This window comes from Ranitomeya imitator, chromosome 4, assembly GCF_032444005.1.
Source record: "Ranitomeya imitator isolate aRanImi1 chromosome 4, aRanImi1.pri, whole genome shotgun sequence".
In the NCBI taxonomy this organism is placed as follows: Eukaryota; Metazoa; Chordata; class Amphibia; order Anura; family Dendrobatidae; genus Ranitomeya; species Ranitomeya imitator.
In genome coordinates, this window is record NC_091285.1 from 453,829,194 (window position 1) to 453,847,452 (window position 18,259).

Here is an 18,259-nt window from a genome sequence, read left to right on the forward strand (position 1 = left end):
TAGTTGCAGCGTATTTTGCTGTTGACCATTGCGCCATTGCAATGGATCTCTGTGTTAAGCTTGGTGCTGTGTTTATGTGCTGATGGTGTCTCTGGTGCTGTATTCATGTACTGATGATGGGTCTTGTGTTGAACTCATATGCTGATGTAGTCATATGCTGATGGAAGTGCTGTTTCCGCAGCCAGGCACTGACGGCGGTTCTGGTGATGTATCAATGTAGCTGTGGCAATCTTTAACTTACTAGACTTGATATTAGGTCATGCTAGGGTCAGTATGCCGTCCTGAAAATACAGCTGTCTGAATGAGGCCATTATTGGTCTGCCGAGCAAAAGTTTGACAAAAGCTCCCAGACACTATAGACAGCTTTGCCATCATTAGGGCGGCTGCTCTCTCTCCCAAAAATTGCAGTTTTCTTCACAGTCTCGCCTCCCTTGTCTGAAAGTGCCAAAACGAAAAAGGAGCCTGGCCAACAGGGGTTCATCTGATCATTCACATACCGCGTGTGCACTTTCTCGGAGTGCGATGCCAGAGGTGACGGCACAGCCAATCCTCGTTAGTATAGTGGTAAGTATCCCCGCCTGTCACGCGGGAGACCGGGGTTCGATTCCCCGACGGGGAGGCCTCTCTTATATTCTTGAATTTGCTCCGAGAAGCTGATCCTGCTGGCAATAAATTCATATTCAGGGGCTTTTGATATTTTATTGTTTGATTGTCACTTTACTGCCACCAGAAGTCTCTACATTGTGTGATAAATCCATCCCCCCCCCAAAACGGAATTATTTGCGCTCATACCTATTTCCAGTTCTTTGCGTAGGGGATAAACGCCCCACCCATGGCCGGTTAGCTCAGTTGGTTAGAGCGTGGTGCTAATAACGCCAAGGTCGCGGGTTCGATCCCCGTACGGGCCAAGCACAGCTTTTTAGAGGTCCCGTGCACTCGTTTCATCCCAGGTAGGTCGATGCTGAAGCTTGTTTCTTTTTACTCCGCGTTTTGTTCATAGTGCTTTCTGTGTAGAATTGCATGCCTAACTGATTTGCAGAAGTAGTTGTCCCTATGGTGTGGTGGTGTTATTTGAAGCCTGTAGCAAGCAGATAGTATAGTTGCAGCGTATTTTGCTGTTGACCATTGCGCCATTGCAATGGATCTCTGTGTTAAGCTTGGTGCTGTGTTTATGTGCTGATGGTGTCTCTGGTGCTGTATTCATGTACTGATGATGGGTCTTGTGTTGAACTCATATGCTGATGTAGTCATATGCTGATGGAAGTGCTGTTTCCGCAGCCAGGCACTGACGGCGGTTCTGGTGATGTATCAATGTAGCTGTGGCAATCTTTAACTTACTAGACTTGATATTAGGTCATGCTAGGGTCAGTATGCCGTCCTGAAAATACAGCTGTCTGAATGAGGCCATTATTGGTCTGCCGAGCAAAAGTTTGACAAAAGCTCCCAGACACTATAGACAGCTTTGCCATCATTAGGGCGGCTGCTCTCTCTCCCAAAAATTGCAGTTTTCTTCACAGTCTCGCCTCCCTTGTCTGAAAGTGCCAAAACGAAAAAGGAGCCTGGCCAACAGGGGTTCATCTGATCATTCACATACCGCGTGTGCACTTTCTCGGAGTGCGATGCCAGAGGTGACGGCACAGCCAATCCTCGTTAGTATAGTGGTAAGTATCCCCGCCTGTCACGCGGGAGACCGGGGTTCGATTCCCCGACGGGGAGGCCTCTCTTATATTCTTGAATTTGCTCCGAGAAGCTGATCCTGCTGGCAATAAATTCATATTCAGGGGCTTTTGATATTTTATTGTTTGATTGTCACTTTACTGCCACCAGAAGTCTCTACATTGTGTGATAAATCCATCCCCCCCCCAAAACGGAATTATTTGCGCTCATACCTATTTCCAGTTCTTTGCGTAGGGGATAAACGCCCCACCCATGGCCGGTTAGCTCAGTTGGTTAGAGCGTGGTGCTAATAACGCCAAGGTCGCGGGTTCGATCCCCGTACGGGCCAAGCACAGCTTTTTAGAGGTCCCGTGCACTCGTTTCATCCCAGGTAGGTCGATGCTGAAGCTTGTTTCTTTTTACTCCGCGTTTTGTTCATAGTGCTTTCTGTGTAGAATTGCATGCCTAACTGATTTGCAGAAGTAGTTGTCCCTATGGTGTGGTGGTGTTATTTGAAGCCTGTAGCAAGCAGATAGTATAGTTGCAGCGTATTTTGCTGTTGACCATTGCGCCATTGCAATGGATCTCTGTGTTAAGCTTGGTGCTGTGTTTATGTGCTGATGGTGTCTCTGGTGCTGTATTCATGTACTGATGATGGGTCTTGTGTTGAACTCATATGCTGATGTAGTCATATGCTGATGGAAGTGCTGTTTCCGCAGCCAGGCACTGACGGCGGTTCTGGTGATGTATCAATGTAGCTGTGGCAATCTTTAACTTACTAGACTTGATATTAGGTCATGCTACGGTCAGTATGCCGTCCTGAAAATACAGCTGTCTGAATGAGGCCATTATTGGTCTGCCGAGCAAAAGTTTGACAAAAGCTCCCAGACACTATAGACAGCTTTGCCATCATTAGGGCGGCTGCTCTCTCTCCCAAAAATTGCAGTTTTCTTCACAGTCTCGCCTCCCTTGTCTGAAAGTGCCAAAACGAAAAAGGAGCCTGGCCAACAGGGGTTCATCTGATCATTCACATACCGCGTGTGCACTTTCTCGGAGTGCGATGCCAGAGGTGACGGCACAGCCAATCCTCGTTAGTATAGTGGTAAGTATCCCCGCCTGTCACGCGGGAGACCGGGGTTCGATTCCCCGACGGGGAGGCCTCTCTTATATTCTTGAATTTGCTCCGAGAAGCTGATCCTGCTGGCAATAAATTCATATTCAGGGGCTTTTGATATTTTATTGTTTGATTGTCACTTTACTGCCACCAGAAGTCTCTACATTGTGTGATAAATCCATCCCCCCCCCAAAACGGAATTATTTGCGCTCATACCTATTTCCAGTTCTTTGCGTAGGGGATAAACGCCCCACCCATGGCCGGTTAGCTCAGTTGGTTAGAGCGTGGTGCTAATAACGCCAAGGTCGCGGGTTCGATCCCCGTACGGGCCAAGCACAGCTTTTTAGAGGTCCCGTGCACTCGTTTCATCCCAGGTAGGTCGATGCTGAAGCTTGTTTCTTTTTACTCCGCGTTTTGTTCATAGTGCTTTCTGTGTAGAATTGCATGCCTAACTGATTTGCAGAAGTAGTTGTCCCTATGGTGTGGTGGTGTTATTTGAAGCCTGTAGCAAGCAGATAGTATAGTTGCAGCGTATTTTGCTGTTGACCATTGCGCCATTGCAATGGATCTCTGTGTTAAGCTTGGTGCTGTGTTTATGTGCTGATGGTGTCTCTGGTGCTGTATTCATGTACTGATGATGGGTCTTGTGTTGAACTCATATGCTGATGTAGTCATATGCTGATGGAAGTGCTGTTTCCGCAGCCAGGCACTGACGGCGGTTCTGGTGATGTATCAATGTAGCTGTGGCAATCTTTAACTTACTAGACTTGATATTAGGTCATGCTACGGTCAGTATGCCGTCCTGAAAATACAGCTGTCTGAATGAGGCCATTATTGGTCTGCCGAGCAAAAGTTTGACAAAAGCTCCCAGACACTATAGACAGCTTTGCCATCATTAGGGCGGCTGCTCTCTCTCCCAAAAATTGCAGTTTTCTTCACAGTCTCGCCTCCCTTGTCTGAAAGTGCCAAAACGAAAAAGGAGCCTGGCCAACAGGGGTTCATCTGATCATTCACATACCGCGTGTGCACTTTCTCGGAGTGCGATGCCAGAGGTGACGGCACAGCCAATCCTCGTTAGTATAGTGGTAAGTATCCCCGCCTGTCACGCGGGAGACCGGGGTTCGATTCCCCGACGGGGAGGCCTCTCTTATATTCTTGAATTTGCTCCGAGAAGCTGATCCTGCTGGCAATAAATTCATATTCAGGGGCTTTTGATATTTTATTGTTTGATTGTCACTTTACTGCCACCAGAAGTCTCTACATTGTGTGATAAATCCATCCCCCCCCCAAAACGGAATTATTTGCGCTCATACCTATTTCCAGTTCTTTGCGTAGGGGATAAACGCCCCACCCATGGCCGGTTAGCTCAGTTGGTTAGAGCGTGGTGCTAATAACGCCAAGGTCGCGGGTTCGATCCCCGTACGGGCCAAGCACAGCTTTTTAGAGGTCCCGTGCACTCGTTTCATCCCAGGTAGGTCGATGCTGAAGCTTGTTTCTTTTTACTCCGCGTTTTGTTCATAGTGCTTTCTGTGTAGAATTGCATGCCTAACTGATTTGCAGAAGTAGTTGTCCCTATGGTGTGGTGGTGTTATTTGAAGCCTGTAGCAAGCAGATAGTATAGTTGCAGCGTATTTTGCTGTTGACCATTGCGCCATTGCAATGGATCTCTGTGTTAAGCTTGGTGCTGTGTTTATGTGCTGATGGTGTCTCTGGTGCTGTATTCATGTACTGATGATGGGTCTTGTGTTGAACTCATATGCTGATGTAGTCATATGCTGATGGAAGTGCTGTTTCCGCAGCCAGGCACTGACGGCGGTTCTGGTGATGTATCAATGTAGCTGTGGCAATCTTTAACTTACTAGACTTGATATTAGGTCATGCTACGGTCAGTATGCCATCCTGAAAATACAGCTGTCTGAATGAGGCCATTATTGGTCTGCCGAGCAAAAGTTTGACAAAAGCTCCCAGACACTATAGACAGCTTTGCCATCATTAGGGCGGCTGCTCTCTCTCCCAAAAATTGCAGTTTTCTTCACAGTCTCGCCTCCCTTGTCTGAAAGTGCCAAAACGAAAAAGGAGCCTGGCCAACAGGGGTTCATCTGATCATTCACATACCGCGTGTGCACTTTCTCGGAGTGCGATGCCAGAGGTGACGGCACAGCCAATCCTCGTTAGTATAGTGGTAAGTATCCCCGCCTGTCACGCGGGAGACCGGGGTTCGATTCCCCGACGGGGAGGCCTCTCTTATATTCTTGAATTTGCTCCGAGAAGCTGATCCTGCTGGCAATAAATTCATATTCAGGGGCTTTTGATATTTTATTGTTTGATTGTCACTTTACTGCCACCAGAAGTCTCTACATTGTGTGATAAATCCATCCCCCCCCCAAAACGGAATTATTTGCGCTCATACCTATTTCCAGTTCTTTGCGTAGGGGATAAACGCCCCACCCATGGCCGGTTAGCTCAGTTGGTTAGAGCGTGGTGCTAATAACGCCAAGGTCGCGGGTTCGATCCCCGTACGGGCCAAGCACAGCTTTTTAGAGGTCCCGTGCACTCGTTTCATCCCAGGTAGGTCGATGCTGAAGCTTGTTTCTTTTTACTCCGCGTTTTGTTCATAGTGCTTTCTGTGTAGAATTGCATGCCTAACTGATTTGCAGAAGTAGTTGTCCCTATGGTGTGGTGGTGTTATTTGAAGCCTGTAGCAAACAGATAGTATAGTTGCAGCGTATTTTGCTGTTGACCATTGCGCCATTGCAATGGATCTCTGTGTTAAGCTTGGTGCTGTGTTTATGTGCTGATGGTGTCTCTGGTGCTGTATTCATGTACTGATGATGGGTCTTGTGTTGAACTCATATGCTGATGTAGTCATATGCTGATGGAAGTGCTGTTTCCGCAGCCAGGCACTGACGGCGGTTCTGGTGATGTATCAATGTAGCTGTGGCAATCTTTAACTTACTAGACTTGATATTAGGTCATGCTAGGGTCAGTATGCCGTCCTGAAAATACAGCTGTCTGAATGAGGCCATTATTGGTCTGCCGAGCAAAAGTTTGACAAAAGCTCCCAGACACTATAGACAGCTTTGCCATCATTAGGGCGGCTGCTCTCTCTCCCAAAAATTGCAGTTTTCTTCACAGTCTCGCCTCCCTTGTCTGAAAGTGCCAAAACGAAAAAGGAGCCTGGCCAACAGGGGTTCATCTGATCATTCACATACCGCGTGTGCACTTTCTCGGAGTGCGATGCCAGAGGTGACGGCACAGCCAATCCTCGTTAGTATAGTGGTAAGTATCCCCGCCTGTCACGCGGGAGACCGGGGTTCGATTCCCCGACGGGGAGGCCTCTCTTATATTCTTGAATTTGCTCCGAGAAGCTGATCCTGCTGGCAATAAATTCATATTCAGGGGCTTTTGATATTTTATTGTTTGATTGTCACTTTACTGCCACCAGAAGTCTCTACATTGTGTGATAAATCCATCCCCCCCCCAAAACGGAATTATTTGCGCTCATACCTATTTCCAGTTCTTTGCGTAGGGGATAAACGCCCCACCCATGGCCGGTTAGCTCAGTTGGTTAGAGCGTGGTGCTAATAACGCCAAGGTCGCGGGTTCGATCCCCGTACGGGCCAAGCACAGCTTTTTAGAGGTCCCGTGCACTCGTTTCATCCCAGGTAGGTCGATGCTGAAGCTTGTTTCTTTTTACTCCGCGTTTTGTTCATAGTGCTTTCTGTGTAGAATTGCATGCCTAACTGATTTGCAGAAGTAGTTGTCCCTATGGTGTGGTGGTGTTATTTGAAGCCTGTAGCAAGCAGATAGTATAGTTGCAGCGTATTTTGCTGTTGACCATTGCGCCATTGCAATGGATCTCTGTGTTAAGCTTGGTGCTGTGTTTATGTGCTGATGGTGTCTCTGGTGCTGTATTCATGTACTGATGATGGGTCTTGTGTTGAACTCATATGCTGATGTAGTCATATGCTGATGGAAGTGCTGTTTCCGCAGCCAGGCACTGACGGCGGTTCTGGTGATGTATCAATGTAGCTGTGGCAATCTTTAACTTACTAGACTTGATATTAGGTCATGCTAGGGTCAGTATGCCGTCCTGAAAATACAGCTGTCTGAATGAGGCCATTATTGGTCTGCCGAGCAAAAGTTTGACAAAAGCTCCCAGACACTATAGACAGCTTTGCCATCATTAGGGCGGCTGCTCTCTCTCCCAAAAATTGCAGTTTTCTTCACAGTCTCGCCTCCCTTGTCTGAAAGTGCCAAAACGAAAAAGGAGCCTGGCCAACAGGGGTTCATCTGATCATTCACATACCGCGTGTGCACTTTCTCGGAGTGCGATGCCAGAGGTGACGGCACAGCCAATCCTCGTTAGTATAGTGGTAAGTATCCCCGCCTGTCACGCGGGAGACCGGGGTTCGATTCCCCGACGGGGAGGCCTCTCTTATATTCTTGAATTTGCTCCGAGAAGCTGATCCTGCTGGCAATAAATTCATATTCAGGGGCTTTTGATATTTTATTGTTTGATTGTCACTTTACTGCCACCAGAAGTCTCTACATTGTGTGATAAATCCATCCCCCCCCCAAAACGGAATTATTTGCACTCATACCTATTTCCAGTTCTTTGCGTAGGGGATAAACGCCCCACCCATGGCCGGTTAGCTCAGTTGGTTAGAGCGTGGTGCTAATAACGCCAAGGTCGCGGGTTCGATCCCCGTACGGGCCAAGCACAGCTTTTTAGAGGTCCCGTGCACTCGTTTCATCCCAGGTAGGTCGATGCTGAAGCTTGTTTCTTTTTACTCCGCATTTTGTTCATAGTGCTTTCTGTGTAGAATTGCATGCCTAACTGATTTGCAGAAGTAGTTGTCCCTATGGTGTGGTGGTGTTATTTGAAGCCTGTAGCAAGCAGATAGTATAGTTGCAGCGTATTTTGCTGTTGACCATTGCGCCATTGCAATGGATCTCTGTGTTAAGCTTGGTGCTGTGTTTATGTGCTGATGGTGTCTCTGGTGCTGTATTCATGTACTGATGATGGGTCTTGTGTTGAACTCATATGCTGATGTAGTCATATGCTGATGGAAGTGCTGTTTCCGCAGCCAGGCACTGACGGCGGTTCTGGTGATGTATCAATGTAGCTGTGGCAATCTTTAACTTACTAGACTTGATATTAGGTCATGCTACGGTCAGTATGCCGTCCTGAAAATACAGCTGTCTGAATGAGGCCATTATTGGTCTGCCGAGCAAAAGTTTGACAAAAGCTCCCAGACACTATAGACAGCTTTGCCATCATTAGGGCGGCTGCTCTCTCTCCCAAAAATTGCAGTTTTCTTCACAGTCTCGCCTCCCTTGTCTGAAAGTGCCAAAACGAAAAAGGAGCCTGGCCAACAGGGGTTCATCTGATCATTCACATACCGCGTGTGCACTTTCTCGGAGTGCGATGCCAGAGGTGACGGCACAGCCAATCCTCGTTAGTATAGTGGTAAGTATCCCCGCCTGTCACGCGGGAGACCGGGGTTCGATTCCCCGACGGGGAGGCCTCTCTTATATTCTTGAATTTGCTCCGAGAAGCTGATCCTGCTGGCAATAAATTCATATTCAGGGGCTTTTGATATTTTATTGTTTGATTGTCACTTTACTGCCACCAGAAGTCTCTACATTGTGTGATAAATCCATCCCCCCCCCAAAACGGAATTATTTGCGCTCATACCTATTTCCAGTTCTTTGCGTAGGGGATAAACGCCCCACCCATGGCCGGTTAGCTCAGTTGGTTAGAGCGTGGTGCTAATAACGCCAAGGTCGCGGGTTCGATCCCCGTACGGGCCAAGCACAGCTTTTTAGAGGTCCCGTGCACTCGTTTCATCCCAGGTAGGTCGATGCTGAAGCTTGTTTCTTTTTACTCCGCGTTTTGTTCATAGTGCTTTCTGTGTAGAATTGCATGCCTAACTGATTTGCAGAAGTAGTTGTCCCTATGGTGTGGTGGTGTTATTTGAAGCCTGTAGCAAGCAGATAGTATAGTTGCAGCGTATTTTGCTGTTGACCATTGCGCCATTGCAATGGATCTCTGTGTTAAGCTTGGTGCTGTGTTTATGTGCTGATGGTGTCTCTGGTGCTGTATTCATGTACTGATGATGGGTCTTGTGTTGAACTCATATGCTGATGTAGTCATATGCTGATGGAAGTGCTGTTTCCGCAGCCAGGCACTGACGGCGGTTCTGGTGATGTATCAATGTAGCTGTGGCAATCTTTAACTTACTAGACTTGATATTAGGTCATGCTAGGGTCAGTATGCCGTCCTGAAAATACAGCTGTCTGAATGAGGCCATTATTGGTCTGCCGAGCAAAAGTTTGACAAAAGCTCCCAGACACTATAGACAGCTTTGCCATCATTAGGGCGGCTGCTCTCTCTCCCAAAAATTGCAGTTTTCTTCACAGTCTCGCCTCCCTTGTCTGAAAGTGCCAAAACGAAAAAGGAGCCTGGCCAACAGGGGTTCATCTGATCATTCACATACCGCGTGTGCACTTTCTCGGAGTGCGATGCCAGAGGTGACGGCACAGCCAATCCTCGTTAGTATAGTGGTAAGTATCCCCGCCTGTCACGCGGGAGACCGGGGTTCGATTCCCCGACGGGGAGGCCTCTCTTATATTCTTGAATTTGCTCCGAGAAGCTGATCCTGCTGGCAATAAATTCATATTCAGGGGCTTTTGATATTTTATTGTTTGATTGTCACTTTACTGCCACCAGAAGTCTCTACATTGTGTGATAAATCCATCCCCCCCCCAAAACGGAATTATTTGCGCTCATACCTATTTCCAGTTCTTTGCGTAGGGGATAAACGCCCCACCCATGGCCGGTTAGCTCAGTTGGTTAGAGCGTGGTGCTAATAACGCCAAGGTCGCGGGTTCGATCCCCGTACGGGCCAAGCACAGCTTTTTAGAGGTCCCGTGCACTCGTTTCATCCCAGGTAGGTCGATGCTGAAGCTTGTTTCTTTTTACTCCGCGTTTTGTTCATAGTGCTTTCTGTGTAGAATTGCATGCCTAACTGATTTGCAGAAGTAGTTGTCCCTATGGTGTGGTGGTGTTATTTGAAGCCTGTAGCAAGCAGATAGTATAGTTGCAGCGTATTTTGCTGTTGACCATTGCGCCATTGCAATGGATCTCTGTGTTAAGCTTGGTGCTGTGTTTATGTGCTGATGGTGTCTCTGGTGCTGTATTCATGTACTGATGATGGGTCTTGTGTTGAACTCATATGCTGATGTAGTCATATGCTGATGGAAGTGCTGTTTCCGCAGCCAGGCACTGACGGCGGTTCTGGTGATGTATCAATGTAGCTGTGGCAATCTTTAACTTACTAGACTTGATATTAGGTCATGCTAGGGTCAGTATGCCGTCCTGAAAATACAGCTGTCTGAATGAGGCCATTATTGGTCTGCCGAGCAAAAGTTTGACAAAAGCTCCCAGACACTATAGACAGCTTTGCCATCATTAGGGCGGCTGCTCTCTCTCCCAAAAATTGCAGTTTTCTTCACAGTCTCGCCTCCCTTGTCTGAAAGTGCCAAAACGAAAAAGGAGCCTGGCCAACAGGGGTTCATCTGATCATTCACATACCGCGTGTGCACTTTCTCGGAGTGCGATGCCAGAGGTGACGGCACAGCCAATCCTCGTTAGTATAGTGGTAAGTATCCCCGCCTGTCACGCGGGAGACCGGGGTTCGATTCCCCGACGGGGAGGCCTCTCTTATATTCTTGAATTTGCTCCGAGAAGCTGATCCTGCTGGCAATAAATTCATATTCAGGGGCTTTTGATATTTTATTGTTTGATTGTCACTTTACTGCCACCAGAAGTCTCTACATTGTGTGATAAATCCATCCCCCCCCCAAAACGGAATTATTTGCGCTCATACCTATTTCCAGTTCTTTGCGTAGGGGATAAACGCCCCACCCATGGCCGGTTAGCTCAGTTGGTTAGAGCGTGGTGCTAATAACGCCAAGGTCGCGGGTTCGATCCCCGTACGGGCCAAGCACAGCTTTTTAGAGGTCCCGTGCACTCGTTTCATCCCAGGTAGGTCGATGCTGAAGCTTGTTTCTTTTTACTCCGCGTTTTGTTCATAGTGCTTTCTGTGTAGAATTGCATGCCTAACTGATTTGCAGAAGTAGTTGTCCCTATGGTGTGGTGGTGTTATTTGAAGCCTGTAGCAAGCAGATAGTATAGTTGCAGCGTATTTTGCTGTTGACCATTGCGCCATTGCAATGGATCTCTGTGTTAAGCTTGGTGCTGTGTTTATGTGCTGATGGTGTCTCTGGTGCTGTATTCATGTACTGATGATGGGTCTTGTGTTGAACTCATATGCTGATGTAGTCATATGCTGATGGAAGTGCTGTTTCCGCAGCCAGGCACTGACGGCGGTTCTGGTGATGTATCAATGTAGCTGTGGCAATCTTTAACTTACTAGACTTGATATTAGGTCATGCTACGGTCAGTATGCCGTCCTGAAAATACAGCTGTCTGAATGAGGCCATTATTGGTCTGCCGAGCAAAAGTTTGACAAAAGCTCCCAGACACTATAGACAGCTTTGCCATCATTAGGGCGGCTGCTCTCTCTCCCAAAAATTGCAGTTTTCTTCACAGTCTCGCCTCCCTTGTCTGAAAGTGCCAAAACGAAAAAGGAGCCTGGCCAACAGGGGTTCATCTGATCATTCACATACCGCGTGTGCACTTTCTCGGAGTGCGATGCCAGAGGTGACGGCACAGCCAATCCTCGTTAGTATAGTGGTAAGTATCCCCGCCTGTCACGCGGGAGACCGGGGTTCGATTCCCCGACGGGGAGGCCTCTCTTATATTCTTGAATTTGCTCCGAGAAGCTGATCCTGCTGGCAATAAATTCATATTCAGGGGCTTTTGATATTTTATTGTTTGATTGTCACTTTACTGCCACCAGAAGTCTCTACATTGTGTGATAAATCCATCCCCCCCCAAAACGGAATTATTTGCGCTCATACCTATTTCCAGTTCTTTGCGTAGGGGATAAACGCCCCACCCATGGCCGGTTAGCTCAGTTGGTTAGAGCGTGGTGCTAATAACGCCAAGGTCGCGGGTTCGATCCCCGTACGGGCCAAGCACAGCTTTTTAGAGGTCCCGTGCACTCGTTTCATCCCAGGTAGGTCGATGCTGAAGCTTGTTTCTTTTTACTCCGCGTTTTGTTCATAGTGCTTTCTGTGTAGAATTGCATGCCTAACTGATTTGCAGAAGTAGTTGTCCCTATGGTGTGGTGGTGTTATTTGAAGCCTGTAGCAAGCAGATAGTATAGTTGCAGCGTATTTTGCTGTTGACCATTGCGCCATTGCAATGGATCTCTGTGTTAAGCTTGGTGCTGTGTTTATGTGCTGATGGTGTCTCTGGTGCTGTATTCATGTACTGATGATGGGTCTTGTGTTGAACTCATATGCTGATGTAGTCATATGCTGATGGAAGTGCTGTTTCCGCAGCCAGGCACTGACGGCGGTTCTGGTGATGTATCAATGTAGTTGTGGCAATCTTTAACTTACTAGACTTGATATTAGGTCATGCTAGGGTCAGTATGCCGTCCTGAAAATACAGCTGTCTGAATGAGGCCATTATTGGTCTGCCGAGCAAAAGTTTGACAAAAGCTCCCAGACACTATAGACAGCTTTGCCATCATTAGGGCGGCTGCTCTCTCTCCCAAAAATTGCAGTTTTCTTCACAGTCTCGCCTCCCTTGTCTGAAAGTGCCAAAACGAAAAAGGAGCCTGGCCAACAGGGGTTCATCTGATCATTCACATACCGCGTGTGCACTTTCTCGGAGTGCGATGCCAGAGGTGACGGCACAGCCAATCCTCGTTAGTATAGTGGTAAGTATCCCCGCCTGTCACGCGGGAGACCGGGGTTCGATTCCCCGACGGGGAGGCCTCTCTTATATTCTTGAATTTGCTCCGAGAAGCTGATCCTGCTGGCAATAAATTCATATTCAGGGGCTTTTGATATTTTATTGTTTGATTGTCACTTTACTGCCACCAGAAGTCTCTACATTGTGTGATAAATCCATCCCCCCCCCAAAACGGAATTATTTGCGCTCATACCTATTTCCAGTTCTTTGCGTAGGGGATAAACGCCCCACCCATGGCCGGTTAGCTCAGTTGGTTAGAGCGTGGTGCTAATAACGCCAAGGTCGCGGGTTCGATCCCCGTACGGGCCAAGCACAGCTTTTTAGAGGTCCCGTGCACTCGTTTCATCCCAGGTAGGTCGATGCTGAAGCTTGTTTCTTTTTACTCCGCGTTTTGTTCATAGTGCTTTCTGTGTAGAATTGCATGCCTAACTGATTTGCAGAAGTAGTTGTCCCTATGGTGTGGTGGTGTTATTTGAAGCCTGTAGCAAGCAGATAGTATAGTTGCAGCGTATTTTGCTGTTGACCATTGCGCCATTGCAATGGATCTCTGTGTTAAGCTTGGTGCTGTGTTTATGTGCTGATGGTGTCTCTGGTGCTGTATTCATGTACTGATGATGGGTCTTGTGTTGAACTCATATGCTGATGTAGTCATATGCTGATGGAAGTGCTGTTTCCGCAGCCAGGCACTGACGGCGGTTCTGGTGATGTATCAATGTAGCTGTGGCAATCTTTAACTTACTAGACTTGATATTAGGTCATGCTAGGGTCAGTATGCCGTCCTGAAAATACAGCTGTCTGAATGAGGCCATTATTGGTCTGCCGAGCAAAAGTTTGACAAAAGCTCCCAGACACTATAGACAGCTTTGCCATCATTAGGGCGGCTGCTCTCTCTCCCAAAAATTGCAGTTTTCTTCACAGTCTCGCCTCCCTTGTCTGAAAGTGCCAAAACGAAAAAGGAGCCTGGCCAACAGGGGTTCATCTGATCATTCACATACCGCGTGTGCACTTTCTCGGAGTGCGATGCCAGAGGTGACGGCACAGCCAATCCTCGTTAGTATAGTGGTAAGTATCCCCGCCTGTCACGCGGGAGACCGGGGTTCGATTCCCCGACGGGGAGGCCTCTCTTATATTCTTGAATTTGCTCCGAGAAGCTGATCCTGCTGGCAATAAATTCATATTCAGGGGCTTTTGATATTTTATTGTTTGATTGTCACTTTACTGCCACCAGAAGTCTCTACATTGTGTGATAAATCCATCCCCCCCCCAAAACGGAATTATTTGCGCTCATACCTATTTCCAGTTCTTTGCGTAGGGGATAAACGCCCCACCCATGGCCGGTTAGCTCAGTTGGTTAGAGCGTGGTGCTAATAACGCCAAGGTCGCGGGTTCGATCCCCGTACGGGCCAAGCACAGCTTTTTAGAGGTCCCGTGCACTCGTTTCATCCCAGGTAGGTCGATGCTGAAGCTTGTTTCTTTTTACTCCGCGTTTTGTTCATAGTGCTTTCTGTGTAGAATTGCATGCCTAACTGATTTGCAGAAGTAGTTGTCCCTATGGTGTGGTGGTGTTATTTGAAGCCTGTAGCAAGCAGATAGTATAGTTGCAGCGTATTTTGCTGTTGACCATTGCGCCATTGCAATGGATCTCTGTGTTAAGCTTGGTGCTGTGTTTATGTGCTGATGGTGTCTCTGGTGCTGTATTCATGTACTGATGATGGGTCTTGTGTTGAACTCATATGCTGATGTAGTCATATGCTGATGGAAGTGCTGTTTCCGCAGCCAGGCACTGACGGCGGTTCTGGTGATGTATCAATGTAGCTGTGGCAATCTTTAACTTACTAGACTTGATATTAGGTCATGCTAGGGTCAGTATGCCGTCCTGAAAATACAGCTGTCTGAATGAGGCCATTATTGGTCTGCCGAGCAAAAGTTTGACAAAAGCTCCCAGACACTATAGACAGCTTTGCCATCATTAGGGCGGCTGCTCTCTCTCCCAAAAATTGCAGTTTTCTTCACAGTCTCGCCTCCCTTGTCTGAAAGTGCCAAAACGAAAAAGGAGCCTGGCCAACAGGGGTTCATCTGATCATTCACATACCGCGTGTGCACTTTCTCGGAGTGCGATGCCAGAGGTGACGGCACAGCCAATCCTCGTTAGTATAGTGGTAAGTATCCCCGCCTGTCACGCGGGAGACCGGGGTTCGATTCCCCGACGGGGAGGCCTCTCTTATATTCTTGAATTTGCTCCGAGAAGCTGATCCTGCTGGCAATAAATTCATATTCAGGGGCTTTTGATATTTTATTGTTTGATTGTCACTTTACTGCCACCAGAAGTCTCTACATTGTGTGATAAATCCATCCCCCCCCCAAAACGGAATTATTTGCGCTCATACCTATTTCCAGTTCTTTGCGTAGGGGATAAACGCCCCACCCATGGCCGGTTAGCTCAGTTGGTTAGAGCGTGGTGCTAATAACGCCAAGGTCGCGGGTTCGATCCCCGTACGGGCCAAGCACAGCTTTTTAGAGGTCCCGTGCACTCGTTTCATCCCAGGTAGGTCGATGCTGAAGCTTGTTTCTTTTTACTCCGCGTTTTGTTCATAGTGCTTTCTGTGTAGAATTGCATGCCTAACTGATTTGCAGAAGTAGTTGTCCCTATGGTGTGGTGGTGTTATTTGAAGCCTGTAGCAAGCAGATAGTATAGTTGCAGCGTATTTTGCTGTTGACCATTGCGCCATTGCAATGGATCTCTGTGTTAAGCTTGGTGCTGTGTTTATGTGCTGATGGTGTCTCTGGTGCTGTATTCATGTACTGATGATGGGTCTTGTGTTGAACTCATATGCTGATGTAGTCATATGCTGATGGAAGTGCTGTTTCCGCAGCCAGGCACTGACGGCGGTTCTGGTGATGTATCAATGTAGCTGTGGCAATCTTTAACTTACTAGACTTGATATTAGGTCATGCTACGGTCAGTATGCCGTCCTGAAAATACAGCTGTCTGAATGAGGCCATTATTGGTCTGCCGAGCAAAAGTTTGACAAAAGCTCCCAGACACTATAGACAGCTTTGCCATCATTAGGGCGGCTGCTCTCTCTCCCAAAAATTGCAGTTTTCTTCACAGTCTCGCCTCCCTTGTCTGAAAGTGCCAAAACGAAAAAGGAGCCTGGCCAACAGGGGTTCATCTGATCATTCACATACCGCGTGTGCACTTTCTCGGAGTGCGATGCCAGAGGTGACGGCACAGCCAATCCTCGTTAGTATAGTGGTAAGTATCCCCGCCTGTCACGCGGGAGACCGGGGTTCGATTCCCCGACGGGGAGGCCTCTCTTATATTCTTGAATTTGCTCCGAGAAGCTGATCCTGCTGGCAATAAATTCATATTCAGGGGCTTTTGATATTTTATTGTTTGATTGTCACTTTACTGCCACCAGAAGTCTCTACATTGTGTGATAAATCCATCCCCCCCCCAAAACGGAATTATTTGCGCTCATACCTATTTCCAGTTCTTTGCGTAGGGGATAAACGCCCCACCCATGGCCGGTTAGCTCAGTTGGTTAGAGCGTGGTGCTAATAACGCCAAGGTCGCGGGTTCGATCCCCGTACGGGCCAAGCACAGCTTTTTAGAGGTCCCGTGCACTCGTTTCATCCCAGGTAGGTCGATGCTGAAGCTTGTTTCTTTTTACTCCGCGTTTTGTTCATAGTGCTTTCTGTGTAGAATTGCATGCCTAACTGATTTGCAGAAGTAGTTGTCCCTATGGTGTGGTGGTGTTATTTGAAGCCTGTAGCAAGCAGATAGTATAGTTGCAGCGTATTTTGCTGTTGACCATTGCGCCATTGCAATGGATCTCTGTGTTAAGCTTGGTGCTGTGTTTATGTGCTGATGGTGTCTCTGGTGCTGTATTCATGTACTGATGATGGGTCTTGTGTTGAACTCATATGCTGATGTAGTCATATGCTGATGGAAGTGCTGTTTCCGCAGCCAGGCACTGACGGCGGTTCTGGTGATGTATCAATGTAGCTGTGGCAATCTTTAACTTACTAGACTTGATATTAGGTCATGCTAGGGTCAGTATGCCGTCCTGAAAATACAGCTGTCTGAATGAGGCCATTATTGGTCTGCCGAGCAAAAGTTTGACAAAAGCTCCCAGACACTATAGACAGCTTTGCCATCATTAGGGCGGCTGCTCTCTCTCCCAAAAATTGCAGTTTTCTTCACAGTCTCGCCTCCCTTGTCTGAAAGTGCCAAAACGAAAAAGGAGCCTGGCCAACAGGGGTTCATCTGATCATTCACATACCGCGTGTGCACTTTCTCGGAGTGCGATGCCAGAGGTGACGGCACAGCCAATCCTCGTTAGTATAGTGGTAAGTATCCCCGCCTGTCACGCGGGAGACCGGGGTTCGATTCCCCGACGGGGAGGCCTCTCTTATATTCTTGAATTTGCTCCGAGAAGCTGATCCTGCTGGCAATAAATTCATATTCAGGGGCTTTTGATATTTTATTGTTTGATTGTCACTTTACTGCCACCAGAAGTCTCTACATTGTGTGATAAATCCATCCCCCCCCCCAAAACGGAATTATTTGCGCTCATACCTATTTCCAGTTCTTTGCGTAGGGGATAAACGCCCCACCCATGGCCGGTTAGCTCAGTTGGTTAGAGCGTGGTGCTAATAACGCCAAGGTCGCGGGTTCGATCCCCGTACGGGCCAAGCACAGCTTTTTAGAGGTCCCGTGCACTCGTTTCATCCCAGGTAGGTCGATGCTGAAGCTTGTTTCTTTTTACTCCGCGTTTTGTTCATAGTGCTTTCTGTGTAGAATTGCATGCCTAACTGATTTGCAGAAGTAGTTGTCCCTATGGTGTGGTGGTGTTATTTGAAGCCTGTAGCAAGCAGATAGTATAGTTGCAGCGTATTTTGCTGTTGACCATTGCGCCATTGCAATGGATCTCTGTGTTAAGCTTGGTGCTGTGTTTATGTGCTGATGGTGTCTCTGGTGCTGTATTCATGTACTGATGATGGGTCTTGTGTTGAACTCATATGCTGATGTAGTCATATGCTGATGGAAGTGCTGTTTCCGCAGCCAGGCACTGACGGCGGTTCTGGTGATGTATCAATGTAGCTGTGGCAATCTTTAACTTACTAGACTTGATATTAGGTCATGCTAGGGTCAGTATGCCGTCCTGAAAATACAGCTGTCTGAATGAGGCCATTATTGGTCTGCCGAGCAAAAGTTTGACAAAAGCTCCCAGACACTATAGACAGCTTTGCCATCATTAGGGCGGCTGCTCTCTCTCCCAAAAATTGCAGTTTTCTTCACAGTCTCGCCTCCCTTGTCTGAAAGTGCCAAAACGAAAAAGGAGCCTGGCCAACAGGGGTTCATCTGATCATTCACATACCGCGTGTGCACTTTCTCGGAGTGCGATGCCAGAGGTGACGGCACAGCCAATCCTCGTTAGTATAGTGGTAAGTATCCCCGCCTGTCACGCGGGAGACCGGGGTTCGATTCCCCGACGGGGAGGCCTCTCTTATATTCTTGAATTTGCTCCGAGAAGCTGATCCTGCTGGCAATAAATTCATATTCAGGGGCTTTTGATATTTTATTGTTT

At 47.7% G+C, this 18,259-nt stretch overlaps 33 non-coding genes across 33 annotated transcripts; all 33 read left to right on the forward strand.

Annotated features, from left to right (window-relative positions):
• The first annotated feature begins 547 nt into the window (after positions 1-547).
• On the forward strand, positions 548-619 carry TRNAD-GUC (transfer RNA aspartic acid (anticodon GUC)). Its single transcript has one exon. It is a non-coding gene; the product is annotated as a tRNA-Asp (tRNA).
• A 215-nt stretch (positions 620-834) lies between these two features.
• TRNAI-AAU (transfer RNA isoleucine (anticodon AAU)) lies at positions 835-908 on the forward strand. Its single transcript has one exon. It is a non-coding gene; the product is annotated as a tRNA-Ile (tRNA).
• A 736-nt stretch (positions 909-1,644) lies between these two features.
• TRNAD-GUC (transfer RNA aspartic acid (anticodon GUC)) lies at positions 1,645-1,716 on the forward strand. Its single transcript has one exon. It is a non-coding gene; the product is annotated as a tRNA-Asp (tRNA).
• A 215-nt stretch (positions 1,717-1,931) lies between these two features.
• Positions 1,932-2,005, forward strand: TRNAI-AAU (transfer RNA isoleucine (anticodon AAU)). The gene has a single exon. It is a non-coding gene; the product is annotated as a tRNA-Ile (tRNA).
• A 736-nt stretch (positions 2,006-2,741) lies between these two features.
• TRNAD-GUC (transfer RNA aspartic acid (anticodon GUC)) lies at positions 2,742-2,813 on the forward strand. Its single transcript has one exon. It is a non-coding gene; the product is annotated as a tRNA-Asp (tRNA).
• A 215-nt stretch (positions 2,814-3,028) lies between these two features.
• On the forward strand, positions 3,029-3,102 carry TRNAI-AAU (transfer RNA isoleucine (anticodon AAU)). The gene has a single exon. It is a non-coding gene; the product is annotated as a tRNA-Ile (tRNA).
• A 736-nt stretch (positions 3,103-3,838) lies between these two features.
• On the forward strand, positions 3,839-3,910 carry TRNAD-GUC (transfer RNA aspartic acid (anticodon GUC)). The gene has a single exon. It is a non-coding gene; the product is annotated as a tRNA-Asp (tRNA).
• A 215-nt stretch (positions 3,911-4,125) lies between these two features.
• On the forward strand, positions 4,126-4,199 carry TRNAI-AAU (transfer RNA isoleucine (anticodon AAU)). The gene has a single exon. It is a non-coding gene; the product is annotated as a tRNA-Ile (tRNA).
• Positions 4,200-4,935: 736 nt separating this feature from the next.
• Positions 4,936-5,007, forward strand: TRNAD-GUC (transfer RNA aspartic acid (anticodon GUC)). Its single transcript has one exon. It is a non-coding gene; the product is annotated as a tRNA-Asp (tRNA).
• Positions 5,008-5,222: 215 nt separating this feature from the next.
• Positions 5,223-5,296, forward strand: TRNAI-AAU (transfer RNA isoleucine (anticodon AAU)). Its single transcript has one exon. It is a non-coding gene; the product is annotated as a tRNA-Ile (tRNA).
• Positions 5,297-6,032: 736 nt separating this feature from the next.
• TRNAD-GUC (transfer RNA aspartic acid (anticodon GUC)) lies at positions 6,033-6,104 on the forward strand. Its single transcript has one exon. It is a non-coding gene; the product is annotated as a tRNA-Asp (tRNA).
• Positions 6,105-6,319: 215 nt separating this feature from the next.
• Positions 6,320-6,393, forward strand: TRNAI-AAU (transfer RNA isoleucine (anticodon AAU)). The gene has a single exon. It is a non-coding gene; the product is annotated as a tRNA-Ile (tRNA).
• Positions 6,394-7,129: 736 nt separating this feature from the next.
• TRNAD-GUC (transfer RNA aspartic acid (anticodon GUC)) lies at positions 7,130-7,201 on the forward strand. The gene has a single exon. It is a non-coding gene; the product is annotated as a tRNA-Asp (tRNA).
• Positions 7,202-7,416: 215 nt separating this feature from the next.
• Positions 7,417-7,490, forward strand: TRNAI-AAU (transfer RNA isoleucine (anticodon AAU)). The gene has a single exon. It is a non-coding gene; the product is annotated as a tRNA-Ile (tRNA).
• A 736-nt stretch (positions 7,491-8,226) lies between these two features.
• On the forward strand, positions 8,227-8,298 carry TRNAD-GUC (transfer RNA aspartic acid (anticodon GUC)). The gene has a single exon. It is a non-coding gene; the product is annotated as a tRNA-Asp (tRNA).
• Positions 8,299-8,513: 215 nt separating this feature from the next.
• Positions 8,514-8,587, forward strand: TRNAI-AAU (transfer RNA isoleucine (anticodon AAU)). The gene has a single exon. It is a non-coding gene; the product is annotated as a tRNA-Ile (tRNA).
• A 736-nt stretch (positions 8,588-9,323) lies between these two features.
• TRNAD-GUC (transfer RNA aspartic acid (anticodon GUC)) lies at positions 9,324-9,395 on the forward strand. Its single transcript has one exon. It is a non-coding gene; the product is annotated as a tRNA-Asp (tRNA).
• Positions 9,396-9,610: 215 nt separating this feature from the next.
• On the forward strand, positions 9,611-9,684 carry TRNAI-AAU (transfer RNA isoleucine (anticodon AAU)). Its single transcript has one exon. It is a non-coding gene; the product is annotated as a tRNA-Ile (tRNA).
• A 736-nt stretch (positions 9,685-10,420) lies between these two features.
• On the forward strand, positions 10,421-10,492 carry TRNAD-GUC (transfer RNA aspartic acid (anticodon GUC)). The gene has a single exon. It is a non-coding gene; the product is annotated as a tRNA-Asp (tRNA).
• Positions 10,493-10,707: 215 nt separating this feature from the next.
• TRNAI-AAU (transfer RNA isoleucine (anticodon AAU)) lies at positions 10,708-10,781 on the forward strand. Its single transcript has one exon. It is a non-coding gene; the product is annotated as a tRNA-Ile (tRNA).
• A 736-nt stretch (positions 10,782-11,517) lies between these two features.
• On the forward strand, positions 11,518-11,589 carry TRNAD-GUC (transfer RNA aspartic acid (anticodon GUC)). Its single transcript has one exon. It is a non-coding gene; the product is annotated as a tRNA-Asp (tRNA).
• Positions 11,590-11,803: 214 nt separating this feature from the next.
• On the forward strand, positions 11,804-11,877 carry TRNAI-AAU (transfer RNA isoleucine (anticodon AAU)). Its single transcript has one exon. It is a non-coding gene; the product is annotated as a tRNA-Ile (tRNA).
• Positions 11,878-12,613: 736 nt separating this feature from the next.
• On the forward strand, positions 12,614-12,685 carry TRNAD-GUC (transfer RNA aspartic acid (anticodon GUC)). The gene has a single exon. It is a non-coding gene; the product is annotated as a tRNA-Asp (tRNA).
• Positions 12,686-12,900: 215 nt separating this feature from the next.
• On the forward strand, positions 12,901-12,974 carry TRNAI-AAU (transfer RNA isoleucine (anticodon AAU)). Its single transcript has one exon. It is a non-coding gene; the product is annotated as a tRNA-Ile (tRNA).
• A 736-nt stretch (positions 12,975-13,710) lies between these two features.
• Positions 13,711-13,782, forward strand: TRNAD-GUC (transfer RNA aspartic acid (anticodon GUC)). The gene has a single exon. It is a non-coding gene; the product is annotated as a tRNA-Asp (tRNA).
• A 215-nt stretch (positions 13,783-13,997) lies between these two features.
• Positions 13,998-14,071, forward strand: TRNAI-AAU (transfer RNA isoleucine (anticodon AAU)). Its single transcript has one exon. It is a non-coding gene; the product is annotated as a tRNA-Ile (tRNA).
• Positions 14,072-14,807: 736 nt separating this feature from the next.
• On the forward strand, positions 14,808-14,879 carry TRNAD-GUC (transfer RNA aspartic acid (anticodon GUC)). Its single transcript has one exon. It is a non-coding gene; the product is annotated as a tRNA-Asp (tRNA).
• Positions 14,880-15,094: 215 nt separating this feature from the next.
• TRNAI-AAU (transfer RNA isoleucine (anticodon AAU)) lies at positions 15,095-15,168 on the forward strand. Its single transcript has one exon. It is a non-coding gene; the product is annotated as a tRNA-Ile (tRNA).
• A 736-nt stretch (positions 15,169-15,904) lies between these two features.
• On the forward strand, positions 15,905-15,976 carry TRNAD-GUC (transfer RNA aspartic acid (anticodon GUC)). The gene has a single exon. It is a non-coding gene; the product is annotated as a tRNA-Asp (tRNA).
• Positions 15,977-16,191: 215 nt separating this feature from the next.
• On the forward strand, positions 16,192-16,265 carry TRNAI-AAU (transfer RNA isoleucine (anticodon AAU)). The gene has a single exon. It is a non-coding gene; the product is annotated as a tRNA-Ile (tRNA).
• A 736-nt stretch (positions 16,266-17,001) lies between these two features.
• Positions 17,002-17,073, forward strand: TRNAD-GUC (transfer RNA aspartic acid (anticodon GUC)). The gene has a single exon. It is a non-coding gene; the product is annotated as a tRNA-Asp (tRNA).
• Positions 17,074-17,289: 216 nt separating this feature from the next.
• Positions 17,290-17,363, forward strand: TRNAI-AAU (transfer RNA isoleucine (anticodon AAU)). Its single transcript has one exon. It is a non-coding gene; the product is annotated as a tRNA-Ile (tRNA).
• Positions 17,364-18,099: 736 nt separating this feature from the next.
• Positions 18,100-18,171, forward strand: TRNAD-GUC (transfer RNA aspartic acid (anticodon GUC)). Its single transcript has one exon. It is a non-coding gene; the product is annotated as a tRNA-Asp (tRNA).
• Positions 18,172-18,259: the final 88 nt, after the last annotated feature.